This window comes from Aotus nancymaae, unplaced genomic scaffold, assembly GCF_030222135.1.
Source record: "Aotus nancymaae isolate 86718 unplaced genomic scaffold, 86718_ANA_hifiasm-v0.15.2.pri h1tg000002l, whole genome shotgun sequence".
Lineage (NCBI taxonomy): Eukaryota > Metazoa > Chordata > Mammalia > Primates > Aotidae > Aotus > Aotus nancymaae.
In genome coordinates, this window is record NW_026988413.1 from 19,029,608 (window position 1) to 19,051,155 (window position 21,548).

At 42.5% G+C, this 21,548-nt stretch overlaps 1 pseudogene; it reads right to left on the reverse strand.

Annotated features, from left to right (window-relative positions):
- Positions 1–1,785: 1,785 nt before the first annotated feature.
- LOC135276804 (large ribosomal subunit protein eL36-like) overlaps positions 1,786–21,548 on the reverse strand; it is a 31,682-nt pseudogene continuing 11,919 nt past the window's right edge.

Here is a 21,548-nt window from a genome sequence, read left to right on the forward strand (position 1 = left end):
GTGTAAAAATTCCCTTTTCTCCACATCCTCCTCAACACTTGTTATCTTTTGTCTTGTTGATGATAGCCATTGTTTCCTATCCCCCTCCATTTAAAGCAATTGGCAATAATTGTACATATTCATGGAGTACCTAGTGATGTTTTGATATGTATAATGTGTAGTGTCCAGCTCGGGGTAATTAGCATATCCATCATCTCAAACATGTATCATTTTTGTGTTGGGAACATTCAATAGCCTCCTTAGAGCTATTTGAAACTATATAATACATAGTTAAGATTGTTTGATTTGCAACTGGTTAAGGAAGGAAGGAAGGGAAGCTTTGTCTAAAGGCTTGGGGTCCACAGAAAAGAATCTTAGATGTGGCCTGTGGGTTTGACTTCCTCCAGGTCCCTCAGGAAGAAGTTCAGAATGAAGAATGACTGTCAGAGTTCAGTCCTCAGTTCCCCCTTATCTGAGGTCTATGTGCCAGCAGACAGCGTTTTCTACTTGATGGGGGTCTGGGTTTCTGAAAAATAAGTCAATGACAAATGTCAAGATGTTATCTTGGTCTGGTGCGGTGGCTCATGCCTGTAATCCCAGCACTTTGGGAGGCCGAAGTGGGCAGATCACAAGGTCAGGAGTTTGAGACTAGGGTTTCACCATGTGAAACAACTCAGTGACAAATGTTAAGATGCTATCTTTAGATTTTACAGGAAATCAAACATTTTGTGACGTGAACCTCCTTGGCTACTGCTTTAAGCTACTATTACCTTCTTGCCTGTCCAGTTCATTTACTGGTAAAATCAACATGGAGAAACCCCATCTCTACTAAAAATACAAAAATCAGCTGAGCGTGGTGGCACATGCCTGTAATCCCAGCTACTCAAAAGGCTGAGGCAGGAGAATCGCTTGAACCCTGGAGGTGAAGGTTGCAGTAAGCTGAAATCACACCACTGCAGTCCAGCCTGGGTGACAGAGCAAGACTCTGTCTGAAAAAAAAGAAAAAAAAAGTAGCCAGGGATGCTGGCACACTCCTGTAGTCCTATGCAGGGGGCTGAAGTGGGAGGATTGCTTGAGCTGGGGAGGTTGAGGCGACAGTGAGCTATGATTGCACCACTGCACTCCAGCCTGGACAGCAAAGTAAGAACTTGTCTCTAAAAAAACAAAAAAAGTGTAGATTGTGTTCTAAATCACTATAGAATGACTATAATTAACAATAATGTTGGGAGGCTGAGGCAGGGGAATCGCTTGAACCCGGGAGGTGGATGTTGCAGTGAGCCGAGATCACACCACTGCAGTCCAGCCTGGGTGACAGAGCAAGACTCTCTAAACAAAAAAAAAAAAAAAGGAAAGAAAGAAAAAAAAATTAGCCAGGGATGGTGGCACACTTCTGTCGTCCTAGCTATGTAGGGGGCTGAGGTGGGAGTATTGCTTGAGTCCGGGAGGTTGAGGCAACAGGGCTATGATTGCACCACTGCACTCCAGCCTGGACAGCAAAGTGAGAACCTGTCTCTATAAAAACAAAAAAAGTGTAGATCATGTTCTAAATCACTATAGAATGAGTGTAATTAACAACAATGTTGGGAGGCTGAGGCAGGGGAATCACTTGAACCTGGAAGGCAGAGGTTGCAGTGAGCTGAGATCGTGCCACTGCACTCCAGCCTGAGTGACAAAGTGAGACCCCGTCTCTAAATAAATAAATAAATAAATAAATAAATAAATAAATAAATAAATAAAATAAATAAAAGATGTTATCTTTTTTGGGGTGGGTGGGTCAAGCTGTTCTTTATTTCAGGGAGAGGGGGCTCAGTCTTTCTTGGCAGCAGCTTTCCTCATGGCAGCCAGGACGCTGCTCAGTTCCTCCCCCCACTTTTCTTGATGAACTTGAGGGCCCGTTTGTCCTTGGAGACCTTCAGTAACTCCATGGCGCGCCGCTCGTACGGGGCGATGCCACATACCTCCTGGCTCATGTCCCGCACGAACTTGGTGTGTTTGGTTGGACGGCCACGGCAGTGACTGTGGCTGGGCTTGCTCGCGTTCTTGGTTACCTTGTGGCCCTTGTTGAGGCCCACGGCCACAGGGTAGCGAAGAGCCACGGCTGCTGCCCTCCAATGGTGACCGTGGTGGACGGGCTGGCGTGCGCGGAACTCTAAAAGATGTTATCTTTAGATTTTTGAAGCTATTTGAAACTATACTTAGTTTTTGTTGCTACACAGTTAACAATAATGTATCATATAGTTTCAAATAGCTATAAGGTGGCTATTGAATGTTCCCAACACAGAAATTCTGGGATTACAGGACTGAGGCATAGTGCTCAGCCTGGCTAATTAAAAAAAATTGGTGGGCAGGGGCTGGGCAGGGTGGCTCACACTTGTAATTCTACCACTCTGGGAGGCCAAGGCAGGCGGGTCACCTGAGGTCAGTAGTTTGAGACCAGCGTGGCCAACATGGTGAAATCCCATCTCTATTAAAAATGCAAAAATTAGGCATGGGGGTGTGTGCCTATAATCCCAGTTGCTCGGGAGGCTGAGGCAGGAGAATCACTGGAACCCAGGAGGTGGAGGTTGTAATGAGCCAAAATCACACCACTGCATTTTAGCCTGGGAAACAGACAGACTCCGTCTGAAAAAAAAACTTTTTTCTTTCTTTCTTTATTTTTTTTTTTTTAAAGACAGGGTTTCATCATGTTGGTCAGGCTAGTCTTGAACTCCCAACCTCAGGTGATCCGCCCGCCTTGGCCTCCAAAGTGGTTGGATTACAGGCGTGAGCCACCATGCCTGGCCCTAAAAAATTTTTTTTAGAGACGGGTTCTCACTTTACTGCCCAGGCTAGAGTGCAGTGGTACAATCATAGCTCACTGTTGCCTCAAACTCCTGGGCTCAACCAATACTCCCACCTCAGCCACCTGCATAGCTAGGACTACAGGAGTGTGCCACCACGCCTGGCTAATTTTTGTTTGTTTCTTTGTTTCGAGACAGAGTCTTGCTCTCGTTGCCCAGGCTGGAGTGCAGTGGCGCAATCTTGGCTCACTGCAACGTCTGCCTCCCAGGTTCAAGTGATTCTCCTGCCTCAGCCTCCCTGAGTAGCTGGGATTACAGGCATGCACCACCATGCCTGGCTAATTTTTGTATTTTTTGTGGAGATGGGGGTTTTACCATGTTGGTCAGGCTGGTCTTGAACTCCTGACTTCAAGTGATCCACCTGCTTCAGCCTTCCAAAGTACTGGGAATATAGGCAGGAGCCACTGTGCCTGGTGCTATACTGCCCAGGCTGGTATTGAACTCATGGCCTCAGTGGATCCTTCTGCCTTTGCCTCCCAAAATGCTGGGGTTAAAGACATAAGCCATGACGTGCAGCCTATTTCTACTTTTAGAAAATATTTGTGAATATTATCCCTCATAATAGCCTTAACTAACTTGGAAAATTCCAAGTAAATGATAGTATGATGCTAAATGCATAGGGCCTTCAAAAGACTGAAGTGATGAACATAGATTATAATTGTAGATTCATATAATGAAAATGACATTTGGCCGGGCGTGGTGGCTCACGCCTGTAATCCAAGCACTTTGGAGGCCAAGGCAGGCGGTCACCTGAGGTCAGGAGTTCAAGACCAACCTGACCAACATGGTGAAACCCCATCTTTAAAAAATAATAATAAATAGGGCCGGGCACGGTGGCTCAAGCCTGTAATCCCAGCACTTTGGGAGGCCGAGGCGGGTGGATCATGAGGTCAAGAGATCGAGACCATCCTGGTCAACATAGTGAAACCCCGTCTCTACTAATACAAAAAATTAGCTGGGCATGGTGGCGCGTGCCTGTAATCCCAGCTACTCAGGAGGCTGAGGCAGGAGAATTGCCTGAACCCAGGAGGTGGAGGTTGCGGTGAGCCGAGATCGCGCCATTGCACTCCAGCCTGGGTATCAAGAGCGAAACTCCGTCTCAAAAAAAAAAAAAAAAATAATAATAATAATAATAATAATAATAAATAATAAAAAAAAAAGTGACATTTGAGGAATACATTGCCCTAATACTATTAGAAGACATTTAAATAAGCAGATTGAAGGCAAATGCAGTGACTAGAAATATTTTGTGATAATCCCAGGAAGAGGTGAAAGGAGCCTAGAATAAAACATGATACACAAGAAAGGAAGGCACTCACTGGTAATGCTCCTTGTGGACCGATCTCACTCAATCTAACTTCCTCTTGCCTTTATTTCCTTCAGGGTCTTCTATCCTAAGCAGCCCAGTGTGAGTATTAGTTCTATTCCATTCCTTGACTCAGTTGATTCATTCGTTTTGTTTTGTTTTGTTTTGTTTGGGAACTCAGTCTTGCTCTGTTGCCCAGGCTGGAGTGCAGTGGTGTGATCTCAGCTCAGCAACTTGCAGCTACTGGGTTCCAGCAATTCTCCTGCCTCAGCCTCTTGAATAGCTGGGACTATAGGCTCGGGCCACCATGCCTGGCTAATTTTTGTATTTTTAGTGGAGACAGGGTTTTACCATGTTGGTCAGGCTGATCTTGAACTCCTGACCTCAAGTGGTCTACCCACCTTGGCCTCTCAACGTGCTTGGGGTACAGGCAAATGAACCACCATGCCTGGAGTGACTTATTGACATTAAATAATGCTTTTCTGTGCCGATTTGCCTTCCTTGCACTCTTTGTTGTGAAGGAATTCTTGACCAAATAACAGATTGATTCTATTCCCTTGCCAAGCACTGCATTAATTGATTCATTTTATAAAATAGTACAAAAAACAATTTAGAATTCATGGAAGTATACATGAGTCAAGAAGATTTTTCAATAGTATTTTTAAACTAAATATTAAACCATTATCCAAAGTTGACTGCACTTGTTCCTCAACCCTCTTTGAGATTCAGATTTGTTCTTTTTATTAAAAAATTCTAATAGCAAAGTCAATCATTACTACCTCTCCTCCCTGGATGCCCACCCCCATATAAGGAGAAGAAGATAAATAAAACTATACAGATGAGACACTGAATTCTCTAACTCCCTTTTCTAGCCTAAAGGATTGGCAGTAATGCTGAAACTGCCTTAGCAAAATCATGACAGCAAGACATCTGACCTGGTTGACTCCATTTTGCTTCTGCCCTCCAAGCTGTCTTTGATAATTTTTGGATATAGGCCAAGCTAACTTTGGGAGGAATTTAGTTTATAGTTTAACCTTAAAGCAAACATCTTTGCTTTAATGGCTCTTCCCGAAACCAAACTGCCTTTGTAAAACTAATGAAAGGCCACAAGATTAGGATTATGAGAGGGGCCTGAATTCTGATAAGATAAGCATAGTTTCTATAATCTTTTACTAGCTCAGTAGTCATGGGGCTGGAAGTCACAAGATTTGTGACTTGCCCAGTTGCTCCTGTAGATAACATCAGGATTGGAGAACCTAAGATTGGTTTTTTGAAATGTTTCTGAGACTTTTGCATTCTGGCCACTGACTAACCCCACTTAGACCCATGATGGATCAGCACACAAGGACTTCTTCCACAGCTGCATAATTTCATCCCCAACCTATCAGCAGCACCCATTCTCTAACCCTCTGGCTTCCAAATTATCCATAAAAACCCTAGCCTCTGAGTTCTCCAGGAGGCTGATAAGAGTAATAATAAAACTCTCATCCTACTGTTTGGCTGGCCTTGTGTTAATTACATTTTCTTTACTGCAATACCACAGTGTATCAGTGAGTTGGTTTTGTCTGTGCAGCAGGCAGGAAGAACTCATCAGACAATGATAGGTATCCCATGGTAGTCACTACTGCCATTAAGTACATGTTTTGTTAACCCCTCTCAGGCATATAAAATTGTGCTTGCTGGCCCCTTGTGATTGTGTTGAGTCTATCTATTAGTTCTGAAAAATGAGTTGTGAGCAGAAGTGATCTGTAATTGCTAATGTGAGAACCTCAAGGGCTTTGTTTCATTTTTGCATGATGATTGGCATTATTCTAGGTAATGGCTGCTCTACCAGTGTGGGTTCTGAGTGACACAACAGAGCCCCATAAACTCTTAGTAGAAGTGTAGCACTAGTGGCCGAGTGTGGTGGCTCATGCCTGTAATCCCAGCACTTTGGGAGGCCGAGGCAGGCAGATCCCCTGAGGTTAGGAGTTCAAGGCCAGCCTAGCCAACATGGAGACACCCTGTCTCTACTGAAAATACAAAAATTAGCTGGGTGTGGTGGTGCACATCTGTAGTCTCAGCTACTTGGGAGGCTGAGACAGGGGAATATCTTGAACTTGTGAGGCGGAGGTTGCAGTGAACTGAGATCTCACCATTGCACTCCAGCCAGGATGACAGAGAGAAACTCTGTCTCAAAAAAAATAAATAAAATTGAAAAAAAAGAAATGTAGCATTAGTGAGAAATAAATTTTTGTTGCATTATACTCACTACAATTCTATAGTGGGTGGTGAGGTCTTCTTTCTCATTGATTTATAGATTTGATGTCTGCTTGTGTAATAGTTGGGTTGACGTTTTTCTGGTGTATGGTAGTGTGTTAAAACCGGTTTTGTTACAACCCATTTACATTCTGCTTGTTCAAAGCCTGTGCACTGCTGCTTATTAAAATATGTTGAATATCATCCCTCTGGCTGGCCAGAAATACTAGAAAGTATACAGTGCAAAATTGTAATAAAATATTTTGAATATGGAGAATATTGTCTATTCATTTGAAAAAAAATTTAACTCATGGATGACATCAGTGGTATGAAATCCCAAAGGAAGGTCCATTATCTCACATTAGATAACTAAGTGATTTAGATAAAACCTGGGCTGAGGATATGTAAACTTTATCCTGCTCTATAATATGAGGGATATTTAAGGCTGTTTTGTTATTTTATTTTTATAATTATGTTTTCTTTTCATTTCTCTATAAAAATAAATTACAAAAACATACTCTTTTTTAAAAAAGAAAGAAACAGTTGAGGCTTTTGATGTGAGAATTGAAATCCAAGTTTTTCCCTGTCTCTTTGTTAAACAGTACTGGGAGCAGGCGTATTTTCTTTGCCCCAAGTTAAACAATTCTGGTACCAAACATAGTTCTTGTCCCAGAACTAAATAATTGTAGAGTGAAGCATACACCCTTCTCTCTGCTAAGTAATACTGAGAACAGGCCAGGCATGGTGGCTCACTCCTGTAATCCCAGCACTTTGGGAGACTGAGGTGGGCGGGTCACTTGAGGTCAGGAGTTCAAGACCAGCCTGGCCAACATGGTGAAACTGAAAACATAAAATTAGCTGCGTGTGGTAGCAGGTGCCTATAATCCCAGCTACCTGGGAGGCTGAGGCAGGAGAATTGCTTGAACTTGGGAGGTGGAGGTTATTACAGTGAGCCAAGATCATACCACTGCACTCCAGCCTCGGTGACAGAGCAAAAGTCCATCTCAAAAATAAATAAATAAATAAATAATAAATTGAGAACAGTAGGCCAGATGCTGTGGCTCGTACCTGTAATCCCAGGAGGATTGCTTGAGCCCAGGAGTTTGAGACCAGCCTTAGCAACGTGACTTTCTCTCTCTCTCTCTCCACCTCCCCCTCTGTTTTTGGACAGAGCTTTGCTCTTGTTGCCCAGCCTGGAGTGCAGTAGCGTGATAGCTCACTGCAATGTTTGCCTCCCAGTTCAAGTGATTCTCCTGCCACAGCCTCCTGAGTAGCTGGGATTGCAGGCATGTGCCACCATGCCTGGCTAATTTTGTATTTTTAGTAGAGACAGGGCTTCACCATGTTGGCCAGGCTGGTCTTGAACTCTTGACCTCAGGTGATCCCCCGCCTTAACCTCTGTAAGGACTGGCCTTACTACACATCAACATTTCTTTTAAGGCTCCAGTAGTTTTTTTGTTTTGTTGCCCAGCCTAGAGTACAGTGGCTATTCACACGTGCATTTATCACACACTACAGCCTTGAACTCCTGGGCCACGTGATCCTCCTGCCTCAGCCTCCCAAGTAGCTGAGTCTATAGGCCTGTGTCACTGTGCTAGCTTCTGGTTTGTTTTGTTTTTGAGACGAGATCTGGCTCTGTCATCCAGGTTGCAGTGCAGTGGTACGATCTCGGCTCACTGCAACCTCTGCCTCCCAGGCTCCAGCCATCCCCCAGCCTCAGCCTCCCGAGAAGCTGGGACGACAGTCAAGTGCCACCATGCCCAGCTAATTTTTGTATTTTTTTGTAGAAACAGGGCTTTGACATGTTGCCCAGGCTCATCTCCAACTCTTGAGATCAAGCAATCCATCCCTATGGCCTCGAAAAGTGCTGGGATTACAGGCATGAATCACCGTGCCCGGCCACATTTTTTTTTTATTTGTTGTTTGTTTGTTTATTTTTTGTGACAGGGTCTCACTCTGTTGCCCAAGCTGGAGTACAGCGGTGTGATTATAGCTCACTGTAACATCAGTCTCCTGGGCTTAAATGATCCTCCCATCTTAGCCTCCTGAGTAGCTGAGACTATCAGTGCATACCACCATGTGCAGCTAATTAAAAAAAAAAATTGTAGAGAGGAGGTCTTTCTATGTTGCCCAGGCTGGTCTTGAACTCACTCTCGGGTTCAAGTGATCCTCCTGTCTTGGCCTCCCAAAGTGTTGGCATGATAGGTGTGAGCCACCGAACCTGGCCTAGGTGTTTGAATTTTATGTTGTCAAATTGATACATTTTTTCCCTCCTGGTTGTTTTTGTTGCCTTTACTCTTAGAATTCTTCCCCTTTAGAAATTTGGCAAGTATTCATATATTTTTTATATATAAATTTTGTTTTAGTTGAACAGAAACACACGCACATATATTACAGGCTTATGAAAAAAAGTCAAATTGTACTTCCCAACCCAGATCTCCAGACATACAAATGAGTCTGTTCTTTCAAAATTTCAATTCATACCCACACAAATAGCCTTTAAGCAATTAGAACCTGTTTCAAACTCGCTTCTGCTCTTTTTCTCTTTTACTTACTGGTGTATCTGTGATACCTTTTTAGATTAGTATGTGTATGTGTAGCCCATTTAAAAAAATAGCTGTACAATTTTCTACTGAATAGCTCAGGATGATAAACAGCGATGCTTCTAGTCTAGTATGCTTCATATAACGCTGCAATGAACAATTTTGTAAATGTGTCAGTGTACATAGGCAGAAATATCGATGGTTAAATTTTCAGAATTGGAATTGCTGAGTCAAAGCAATTGTTTATTAAGAATCTCTGTATTTCTTTTTTTTTTTTTGAAGACAAGGTTTCTCCATGTTGGCCAGGCTGGTCTTGAACTCCTGACCTCAAGGTGATCTGCCCGCCTCAGCCTCCCAAAGCGTTGAGATTACAGGCATGAGCCACCACGCCCAACCAAGAATCTCTGTATTTCAAGAAAATTAGTACTCTGCCTATGTGTCTTATTATTATTATTTTTTTGAGATGGTATCTCTCTCTGTCACCCAGCCTGAAGTATGCAATTGTGTGATCTCTGCTCACTGCAACCTCCGCCTTTTGGGCTCAAGTGATTCTCTTGTTTCAGTCTCCCAAATAACTGGGATTACAGGTGTCCACCACCACGCCCGGCGAATTTTTGTATTTTTAGTAGAGATGGGGTTTTGTCATGTTGGCCAGGCTGTTCTCAAATTCCTGACCTCAAGTGATCCACCCACCTTGGCCTTCCAAAGTGCTGGGATTACAGTTGTGAACCACCATGACTGGCCGAATTTTTTTCTTTATAGTTTCTGGGATTTGTATCTTATTTAGACACATACCATAATTAATTTATGTTTTTGTCTACTATTTTTACATTTAAAAGTCTGAGTCATGTGATGCAAAAGGAATGAGGGAGGGAGCCAAGTCCATTTCTTTCCAGATGGCTTCCCAGCCTCCCAACACCACTGATCACTAATCAATTTTTTCCCTACTGTTTTTGTATGTTGCATTTATCCTCTAGTAACTTCCCACAAACATTTGGATCTGTTTCTATAGTTTTAATTTTGTTCCACTATTCTGTTTGTTTATTCACACATCAGAACTGAGCCTTTTTAAATTACTGTTCTTTTCTTTTCTTTTTTTGAGACAGGATCTCACTCTCTCATCCAGGCTGGAATGCAGTGGTGCGATCTTGTCTCACTGCAACCTCTGCCTCCCAGGCTTAAGTGATCCTCCCATCTCAGCCTCCCAAGTAACTGGGATTAGAGGTAAATGCCACTATGCCCAGCTAATTTTTTGTGTTTTTGGTAGAGGCGGGGTTTCGCCATGTTGCCCAGGCTGGTCTCAGACTCCTGAGCTCAAGAGATCCCATCACCTCAGCCTCCCAGAGTGTTGAGATTACAGGTGTAAGCCACCACACCTAGCCTAAATTACTATTCTTTATAATACATTCTATACATTCGTTTTTATTCCATCTGGAATTGATTTTGTTATGTGACATCATGTGAGAATCTAAATGCCAAATACAGTCACACCGTAGAAAAAAACAAGAAAGTTAAAGAAAATGGAAGTGGTGGATATTGAGCTCTCACAGCCTGTTTGCATAATTAGTTCATGAAAGGTGGGAAGAGAGAAAGAATATCTTACGGTGATGGTATTTTTGTTATTACTAAAATATATTATGGTATTCATTATTACTAAAAATATGATAAATGAATATTGGTCTCAAATACATGACCACTTTGATCACTGTTTCCCATTTCTGTAGTTTTTCTTTAAAATTATTATTAATAAATTTTACTATCTGAATTAATTATGGGAAGCTGTATCTTGTTATTACACCATCCTAACCTATCTTTATAAAGTAGTCTTTCTCGTTTTTACACATTTTATTTAAAAAAAGATTAATTACAAAACATAATATTTGGATTTTGCCACAGGGCTCCAAAGAGGAGCAGTTCTGTGATGTGACAGGAATATGTGGTGCTGAACCCAGAATCTTTGTCCAACAGATTAAACTTGCCCATAATTGTATTAGCTTCCTTCTAGTAAAATTTATTTTAGTATTATTATTTTTTGAGACAGCCTTGCTCTGTCACCCAGGCTGGAGTGCGGTGGCTCAATCTCGGTTCACTGCAAACTTCACCTCCTGGGTTCAAGCGATTCTCCTGTTTCACCTTCTGAGTAGCTGTGATTACAGGCATGCACCATCACACCCAGCTCATTTTTGTATTTTTAGTAGAGATTGGGTTTCACCCTGTTGGCCAGGCTGGTCTTGAACTCCTGACTTCAATGATCCATCTGCCTTGGCCTTCCAAGGTGCTGGGATTACCGGCATGAGCCACTGTGTCTGACCTCCTAGTAAAAATTAAAATGAACTACATCTCTAAAGAAATCAGGCCAGGCAAGGTGGTTTGCACCTGTAATCCTAGCAGTTTGGGAGGCCAAGGCACGAGGATTGCTTGAGGTCAGGAGTTTGAGACCACCCTGGGCAACATAGAGAGACTTCATCTTTCAAAAAAAAAAAAAAAAATAGGCCAGGTGAAGTGACTCATAATTGTAATCTTACCACTTTGGGAAGCTGAGGCGGGAATGTCGGTAAAACTCAAGAGTTGAAGACCAGCCTCCTGGTCAACATACTAAGACCTCGTCTCTACAAAAAAATAAAAATTAGCTGGGTATGGTGGTACATGCCTGTAGTCCTGGATACTTGGAAGGCTTAAGTGGGAGAATCTCTTGAGCCCAGGAGATCAGGCTGCAGTGAACCGAGATCTTGCCACTGTACTCCTGCTTGGATGACAGAATGAGACTTTATCTCAGAAACAAAAACCAAACCAAAACAAAAAGGCAAAAAATGTATACAAATAAAATAAAAAGTGAACAGATGCTGTAAGCACTAGTAGAGTTTAAGCATAAGACTACAAAAGAAAATGATACCGGATTGTTTCCTACTATATGAGTGTCCCAGAATGAGCTTAATTCTCTAAGGAACACACGGTTTAGGGTTGATTTCGCCTGCAATTTTGTGGTAGACACAGTTCATGGTGGTCTTTACCACAGAGACTGGGAATGTCAAACATACAGACCTTTTTTTTTTTTAAGACAGGTCTCGCTGTATCTCCTAGGCTAGAGTATAGTGGTATGATCTCAGCTTGCTGCAAGCTCCACCTCCTGGGTTCCAGAGATTCTTCTGTCTCAATCTCCAGAGTAGCTGGGATTACAGGCATGTGCCAACACTCCTGGCTAATTTTTGCATTTTTAGTAGTAGAGATGGAGTTTTACCATGTAGGCCAGGCTGGTCTTGAACTCCTGACCTCAAGTAATCCACTGCCTCAGCCTCCCAAATACTGACATTCTTTGTTTTTTTTATGATTTTTTTTCTTTTTTTTTTGTAAAGATGGGGTTTTACCCTGATGGCCAGGCTGGTCTTGAACTCCTGACCTCAGGTGATCCACCCACCTTGGCCTCCCAAAGTGCTAGGGTTACAGGCGTGAGCCACCGCGCCTGGCCTTACTGACATTCTTAATCTTATTTGTAGGCAATTCTGGCTGCTGGTACATAAACAGAAGACTGTCGGTGCATAGTCGGAAAGCCTTTTCTTTTCTCATGAAAGAGACAGATGTGGCCAATACCACGTCTTCTGGGTTTTACAAGTTTTTGTTTTTTCCTCTCTTGAAAGCGGACTTAATGTCTGGAGCTCTGGCAGCTATTTTTAGTCATGAAGTATATGCAAAGAGCATCTCAGAACATTGGCCTGGACCTTGATGCCAGTATTCCCTATCTACAAACTCCTTATATGAAAAAAAAAAAAAAACACTTCATTTGTCTAAGTCACTGCTAGTCAAGTTTTCTATAATGTGCAGACAAGAGTCGTGGAGAGTATAGTGATATATACACACCAATTATAAAAATACAGATCAAATAATTAATTTCTTGCCCATATATATATATATATATATATATATATATTTTTTTTTTTTTTTTGAGACAGAGTCTTGCTCTGACACCCAGGCTGGAGTGCAGTGGGGTGATCTCGATTCACTGCAACCTCCACCTCCTGGGTTCAAGTGATTCTTCTGCCTCAGTCTCTCAAATAACTGGGATTACAGGCATGTGCCACCATGCCCAGCTAATTTTGGACTTTTAGTGGAGACAGGGTTTATCCATGTTGGCCAGGCTAGTCTTCAACAGGTGATCCACTTGCCTCAGCCTCCCAAAATGTTAGCATTACAGGTGTGAGCCATTGTGCTCCGCCAGAAACGGGGCTTTTAAGAGGTGATTAGGCCTTAAAGCCATTCCTGCCTCATGAATGGAATTAACGCCCTTATAAATGCAGCTTCAGGCAGCTTCTTGCTCTTTAGTGCTTCTGCCTTCTGCCTTGTGAGGACACAGCACTTCCCTCCTCTGGATGGAACAACACGGCACCATGTTGGAAGCAGAGAGCAGCCCTCACCAGATAGTAAACTTGCTGATGCCTTGACCTTGAACTTCCCTGTCTCCAGAACTGTAAGACAATTACTTTCTATTCTTTCTTTATTTTTATTTTTTTATTACTTTTTAAAATTTTGAGATGGGAGTCTTGCTCTTTCACCCAGGCTGGAGTGCAGTGGCGCCATCTCGGCTAATTGCAATCTCCGCCTCCCAGCTCCAAGCAATTCTCCTGCCTCAGCCTCCTGAGTAGCTGGGACTACAGGCATGCACCACAACTGGCTAATTTTTGTATTTTCTTTTTTTTTTAGTACAGATGGGGTTTCACCATATTGGCCAGGCTGGTCTCGAACTCCTGACTTAGTGATTCACCTGCCTCAGCCTTCCAAAGTGCTGGGGTTACAGACATGAGCCACTGCACCCGGCTCTATTCTTTATAAATTACCCAGTCTCAGGTATTTTGCTGTAGCAGCACAAAATGAACTAAAATTTGCAGATTAGGATTATAGCTTAGGGGCAGTAACTGAGGCAATTTTCTCTGTTGGCTTGCTCTCTGCAGATGAACCTGTGCGTAAAAGTCACTGTGAAAAATGGGAAGGAGACCTGCATAGAGAACTTCCTAGTATATTTTCTGAGCCCACTTGAGGTTAGACACCATAAATCCAGAAAGTGAACGTTCAGCAGTTTTGAAGTATTGAGAAGGCAGCTAGTCTGGTTGATCCAGTGGTTGGGGTTTTGCCAAGTGGATGGGACAGAAGAACAAAGTTGCTGATATCCTGCATGAGCAATTGATGCACCAAATGTTAAATGTTATCTGGATTGAGAGGAAAGTGACCACAGCTGGGATGTATAAGAAAGTAGGGTTTGAAGAATGGAGGAGATTAGTAAGGTAAAAATGTGGTTGGTATGGGAGTGAGTGAGCTAGCATAGCGGACTGATAAAAGATTGGGTCAGAAAATTAGATTTAAAGAGAAAATTCAACTTTACATTTTTTTATACAAATTTTTTTTTTTTTTTCTTCGGCGGCTTGGTGGAGGTGGCAGGTGTCGAATGCACCCGGATTCGGGGCAACCGAAGAAAGTTGCACCTTGGCCTCCTCTGAGCCAAAAGCCAAAAGCTGGCCAGGCGCGGTGGCTCACGCCTGTAATCCCAGCACTTTGGGAGGCTGAGGCTGGTGGATCATGAGGTCAAGAGATCGAGACCATCCTGGTCAACATGGTGAAACCCCGTCTCTACTAAAAATACAAAAAATTAGCTGGGCATGGTGGCGCGTGCCTGTAATCCCAGCTACTCAGGAGGCTGAGGCAGGAGAATTGCCTGAACCCAGGAGGCAGAGGTTGCGGTGAGCCGAGATTGAGCCATTGCACTCCAGCCTGGGTAACAAGAGCGAAACTCCGTCTCAAAACAAAACAAAACAAAAAAAACAAAAGCCAAAAGCTCTACAAATATTTTAATTAAAGAATCATCTGGCAGGCCTGGTGAGGTGGCTTACACCTGTAATCCCAGCACTTTAGGAGGCTGAGGCCAGTTTTGACTCACCTGGGGTCGGGAGTTCGAAACTAGCCTGGCCAACATAGTGAAACCTCATCCCTACTAAAAATACAAAAATTAGCTGGGCATGGTGGTGCATGCCTGTAATCTCAGTTACTCAGGAGGCTGAGGCAAGAGAATTGCTTGAACCTGGGAGGTGGAGGTTGCAGTGAGTCGAGGTTGTGCCATTGCATTCCAGCCTGGGCAACAGAGTGAGACTCCATCTCAAAAAAAAAAAAAAAAAAAAAAAAAAAAGATCATCTGATTAATTCAGCCACACAAAAATTAAAGAAGTAGACCATTCCCAGTCTCAGCACATAGAGATTACTTGTAAATATGCTGCTGGATTTTTTCCAGTTATTTATATCGTTAATAAAGCTGCTTCTTATAGAAATCTTAAGTATATTTTAAAGTAGAGGGAATAACACAGCACACAACTATGTAGCCATCAACTATTTGCAAAAAGTATCAACTTTTAAAAATCTTTTTTTGATGTATAATTCTTAATATGCTTTGGATGTGTCCCCACCCAAATATAAACTTGTATTGTAATTCCCACAATTCCCATGTGTCATGGGAGGGACCTGGTAGAATGTAATTGAATTTTGGGGCGGGTCTTTCCTGTGCTATTCTTGTGATAGTGAATAATTCTCACCAGATTTGATGGTTTTAAAAAACAGGAGTTTCCCTGCATAAGCTCTCTTCTCTTGTCTGCTGCCACATGAGATGTGCCTTTTATCTTCTGCCATGAGTGTGAGGTCTCTTCAGCCACGTGGAACTGTAACTCCAATAAGCCTTTCTCATTTGTAAATTGCCCAGTCTCAGGTATGTCTTTATCACCAGCATGAAAATGAACCAATACACTCCTCTACTTTCTTTATTTGCTTATTTTATATTAAATTGCAGCATTTCACCTATAAATACTCTGTATGTACTCCAGTGGATAAGGACATTTAAAAAAATCATCACATCTGATGTTTTTTGTGATGTGTCACAAAAAAAAGTGTTAATTCCTTAATATCCTCTAATACCCAGCCTGTGTTCCAATGTTTTTGTTTGCTTGTTTGTTTGTTTTTTGAGACGGAGTTTCGCTCTTGTTACCCAGGCTGGAGTGCAATGGCGCGATCTCGGCTCACCGCAACCTCTGCCTCCTGGGTTCAAGCAATTCTCCTGCCTCAGCCTCCTGAGTAGCTGGGACTACAGGCATGCCCCACCATGCCCAGCTAATTTTTGTATTTTTTAGTAGAGACGGGGTTTCACCTTGTTGACCAGGATGGTCTCGATCTCTTGGCCTCGTGATCCACCTGCCTCGGCCTCCCAAAGTGCTGGGATTATAGGCGTGAGCCACCACGCCCGGCCTATTTTTGAGATGAAGTTTCACTCTTCTTGCCTAGGCTGGAGTGCAATAGCATGATCTCAGCTCGCTACAACTTCTGCCTTCTGGATTCAAGCAATTCTCCTGCCTCAGCCTCCCAGGTAGCTGGGACTACAGGCATGCACCACTATACCCAGTTAATTTTGTATTTTTATTATAGACAGGGTTTCTCTATGTTAATCAGCCTGGTTACAAACCCCTGACCTCAGGTGATTCACCTACCCCAGCCTTCCAAAGTATTGGGATTACAGGCATGAGCCACTGCACCCAGTCTGTGTTCCAATGTTTGAATCACAATCCAAACAGGTTTGTACACTGCATTTGGTTGATTTATCTATCTCACAAATTTCTTTTAATAAAAAAACCAGATCTTTCATCCCTTTTATAACAATTCCATTTAGTTACTGAATTTTCTACACTCTGAATTTAGATGGTATCATTTATCATGCTTCTTTTGCCCTTAAATTTCTGGAAAAACTGGAAGTTAGATCTAAAGGTTTGATTGGGTTGAGGTTTAATTTTTTTTTGCTAGAATATTTTATATATTTAATCTTGATTGTCATATTTTTCTAGCTATAGGACATATATGTACATATAAAAATGCTTATTTATATATACTGGAGTGATATATTATATCCTGCATTTTAACCTAACAATGCAACATAGAGCTCTGTTCATATCACTAATACAGGTATATATCCTTGTTTTAAAAATGGCTGATCAGCTGGGTACAGTGGCTCACGCCTGTAATCCTAGCACTTTGGGAGGCCGAGGTGGGTGGATCACCTGAGGTCAGGAGTTCAAGACCAGCCTGGCCATCATGGTGAAACCCCATCTTTAAAAAAAAAAAAAATGGCTGGTCAAGTATTTAGTTTTAGAATGAACAATAGTTCTATTGATTTCCTATTGATGGACAATTAAGCTTTAAAAATGATCTAAAATTATAATTAGCACTATGATAAACTTTGCCCAGGCTGAAGTGTGGTGGTACAGTCATGGTTTACTGAAGCCTTGACCTCCATGGCTCAAGTGATCCTCCCATCTCAGCCTCCCAATTAACTGGAACTACAGGTATGTGCTGCCATGCCCAGCTAATAGTTTTAATTTTTGTAGAGTCGGGGGCTGGCTATGTTGACCAGGCTGATCTTAAATTTCTGGTTCAAGTGACTTTCATGCCCAAAGAGAGTGGAGAATTTATTAGAACATTTTAATAACAAAAAATCTGTATATACCCATTAACAGGTGAGTGAGGTAGAGACCAAATTTTGCTATTCCAAGTGGAAGGACATTGTCTCCAAGCCATATGTTGAGTAATTTTTCTTTTCTCTATTTATGTACACTGTTGACACTTTTTTTTTTTTTTTTGAGATATAGTCTTGCTCTGTTGCCCAGGCTGGAATGCAGTGGTGCAATCTTGGCTCACTGTAGTCTCTCTGCCTCCTGGGTTCAAGCAATTCTCATGTTTCAGCCTACCGAGTAGCTGGGATTACAGGTGCCTGCCACCACACCCAACTAATTTTTGTATTTTTAGTAGAAACGGGGTTTCACCATGTTGGCCAGGCTGGTCTCAAACCCCTGTCCTCAAGTGATCTGCCCACCTTGCTTGGTCTCTTAAAATGCTGGGATTACAGGTGTGAGCCACCGCACCCAGCCTTTTGACTGAACACTTCCCAAATTTAGCAAAAGACATAACCTACAGATTAAAGAAGCTGAGCAAATCCTCAGTAAAAGAAATTCAAAGCAAGACATATCATATTAAACCTATGAAAACTAAAGACAAAGGTGCAGTGGCTATGACAGCATCAGAGAGACATGTAAATACGTAACCACGTTGTGGCAACGCACTGTTTCAGTCCCCCGCTCTTTCTCTTCTAGGACTTCAATGATAATAATCTAAGAACTTCTGTTACTGTCCCAAAAGTTCTCTAGGATCTGTTCTTTTTTCTTTACCCCTAGAATTTAAAAAAAAGTCTGTGTTGTTCAGGTCAAATAAATTTTATTGGTCCGTATTCGAGTTTTTGATTCTATTCTCTATCATTTCCACTCAACTGTTGAGCCCATTCTGTGAGTTTTTATTTTGGTTGTTATATTTTTCAGTTTTAGAATGTTAATGATCTAAACTTATATTTCTTTTTTTTTTTTTTTTTTTTGAGACGGAGTCTCGCTCTTGTTACCCAGGCTGGAGTGCAATGGCGCGATCTCGGCTCACCGCAACCTCCGCCTCCTGGGTTCAGGCAATTCTCCTGCCTCAGCCTCCTGAGTAGCTGGGATTACAGGCACGCGCCACCGTGCCCAGCTAATTTTTTTGTATTAGTAGAGACGGGGTTTCACAATGTTGACCAGGATGGTCTCGATCTCTCGACCTCGTGATCCACCCGCCTCGGCCTCCCAAAGTGCTGGGATTACAGGCTTGAGCCACCGCGCCCGGCCCTAAACTTATATTTCTTGCTGAAATTTTCAATTTTTTCATTTCTTCCAAGAAAATCCGTAATTACTTGCAAGAGCATTTTTTAAATGATGGTTTAAAACCCTTTTCAGATAGTTCCTATGTCTGATTCATCTCACTACTGGCTGTTGATAGTCTTTTCTCATTTCAATTTGTGATGTTCCTGGTTCTTGATAAAATAAATGATTCTCTGTTGTATCCTAGACATTTCTTGATATTATGCTAGGAGACTGAATCCTATTTAAATCTTCCGTTTTAGCAGGTAATTACTTGTATAGGTTTAATGTGTGAGTCTTAGCTTATGTTTTTGGGCTGTGGACCCCAGGACAATTTAGTTTTCAGAGTTTTTGTAGTGCTATTCTGGTCTGCTTGGTTCCCCTGGGGCTTCTGGGGCACCTGCTTAGGCAGAATATACTTCTCAGGTCCTAGTGTTGCTAGGTGGGCATGGGAGACGTCAGTACTACAGGGAGGATAGCACAATTATAAGCTTGCCCAGTGCTGGCAGGGCTCTCCTCAACCTTTGCTGGTGCCATCTGTGGTGGTTAAAACACCTGGTGGGCCTACTGGGGCTGCTAGGTGGGAATGGGAGATGCTGGGGACCAAAGGACCAAGAATGTTTCTTAGTTCTTCCAAGTATCAGTGGGCTTCCCATCTGATCTCTGTTGGGGGCCTCTGTGGTGTGGGAGGAAAGGAGGTTGGGAAACGTTAGGCCTGAGCTAGCTTCTGCTGCTGTGTGGAGGGCAATGCCCATATATTTAGGGGTGACCTGTCATAATGTCTGTAACCAACTTTCGAGCAAACAAACTCCATAAGCCAATATCTTTCATGAATATAAATCTTTAACATATTAGTACATTGGATTCAGCAGAAGGCTAATTGAAAATGTGGAGTTTATATAAGGAATGCAGGATTGATTCAGTATTTGAAAATCAAACAACATAATCCATGGTATTGACAGACTAAAGAGAAATTACATGAGACCCAAGTATAGAGGCTCATGCCTTTAATCCCAGTACTTTGGGAGGCCAAGGTGGGTGGATTGCTTGAGCCCAGGAGTTCGAGACCAGGTTAGGCAACATGGCAAAACCCCATCTGCACAAAAAATACAAAAATCAGCCAAGCATGGTGATGAGTGCCAGTGGTTCCAGCTATTCAGGAGGATGAAGTGGGAGGATCACCTGAGCTAGGGAGGTCGAGGCTGCAGTGAGCTGTGTTTATGCCACGGCACTCTAGCCTGGGCAACAGAGTGAGTGAGACCCTGTCTCAAAAAAGAAAAAGAAGGTTGGGTGCAGTGGCTCATGCCTGTAATCCTAGCACTTTGGGAGGCCAAGGCAGGTGGATCATCTGAGGTCAAGAGTTCAAGACCAGCCTGGTCAACATAGTGAAACCTCATCTCTATAAAAATACAAAAATCAGCAGAGTGTGATGGTGGGCGCCTGTAATTCCAGCTACTCAGGAGGCTAAGGTGGGAGAATCACTTGAATCTGAGAAGCAGAGGTCATAGTGAGCTGAGATCACACCATTCCACTCCAGCCTGGGTGACAGAACAAGACTCTGTCTCAAAAAAAAAGAAAAGAAAAACTATATGACCATTACAATAGACACAGAAAGAGCATTTGATAAAATTGAATATCCATTCTCAGCAAACTAAGAATAGTGGAGAATTTCCCCAACTTTATAAAGGACATCTGTGAAACACCTCAGAAAATATCAGACTTAAAAAATGAAAGACTAAGTATTTTCCTGTTAAGATCAGGGAGAATGTAGCCAGGTGTGGTGGCGTGCACCTGTAATCCCAGCTACTTGGGAGGCTGAGGCAGGAGAATTGCTTGAACCTGGGAGGCAGAGGTTGCAGTGAGCTGAGATCACACCATTGCACTCTAGCCTGGGTGACAGAGTGAGACTCTGTCTCAAAAAAATAAAAAATCAGGGAAGATGATGTTAGCTTTCATCACTTCTATTCAACATTGTACTAAAGATCTTAGCCAGTGCAATCACCCAATAGAAGCATATATTTGCAAAAGAAAGAAAACTGTAATTATTTGTACATGACATAATTGTCTACGTAGAAAAACTTAGAGTCTATTAAAAAAGCTATGAGGGGCTTGGCACAGTGGCTCACACCTGTTATCCCAGCACTTTAAGAGGCCAAGGCGGGCAGATTGCTTGAGATCTGGAGTTTGAGAACAGTCTGGCCAGCATGGCAAAACCCTGTCTCTGCTAAAAATATGAAAATTAGCCAGGCATCGAGGTACATGCCTGTAATCTCAGCTACTCAGAAGGCCAAGGCATGAGAATTGCATGAACCTGGGAAGAGGAGGTTGCAGTGAGCCAAGACTATGCCACTGCACTCTAAGCTTGGATGACAGAGTGAGATTCCATCTCAAAAAAAAAAAAAAGATGTCAATTTCTCCCAAATTTATCCATGGACAAATCCTCATCAAAATCTCAGCAGAGGTTTTTGATAAAACCTCACAAATTGATTCTAAAATGTATATGAAAGCATAACTACCTCATGAGTTCTCCTTGTCTGCTGCCCAGATAAAGCCAATTCATAGAGACAGGGGGATTGCAATAGAAAAAGAGTTTAATACGTTCAGAGCTGGTTAAAAGGGAGACCAGAGTTTTATTATTCAAATTAGCCTTTCTGGAAATTTGGAGACTGGTGATTAAAAAAATAATAATTTAGTGGGCAGGTGGCCAGGGAATGGGGAGTGCCGATTGGTTGGATTTAAGATGAAATCATAGGGGGTCCAAGTGGGTTCTTCTTGCTCTCTTCTGTTCCTGGGTGGGATGGCAGAACTGGTTACACCAGATTACTGGTCTGGGTGGCATCAGCTGGTCCATCATAAGACAGGGTCTAAAAATATTTCAGGCCAGGTGCAGTGGCTCATTCCTGTAATCCCA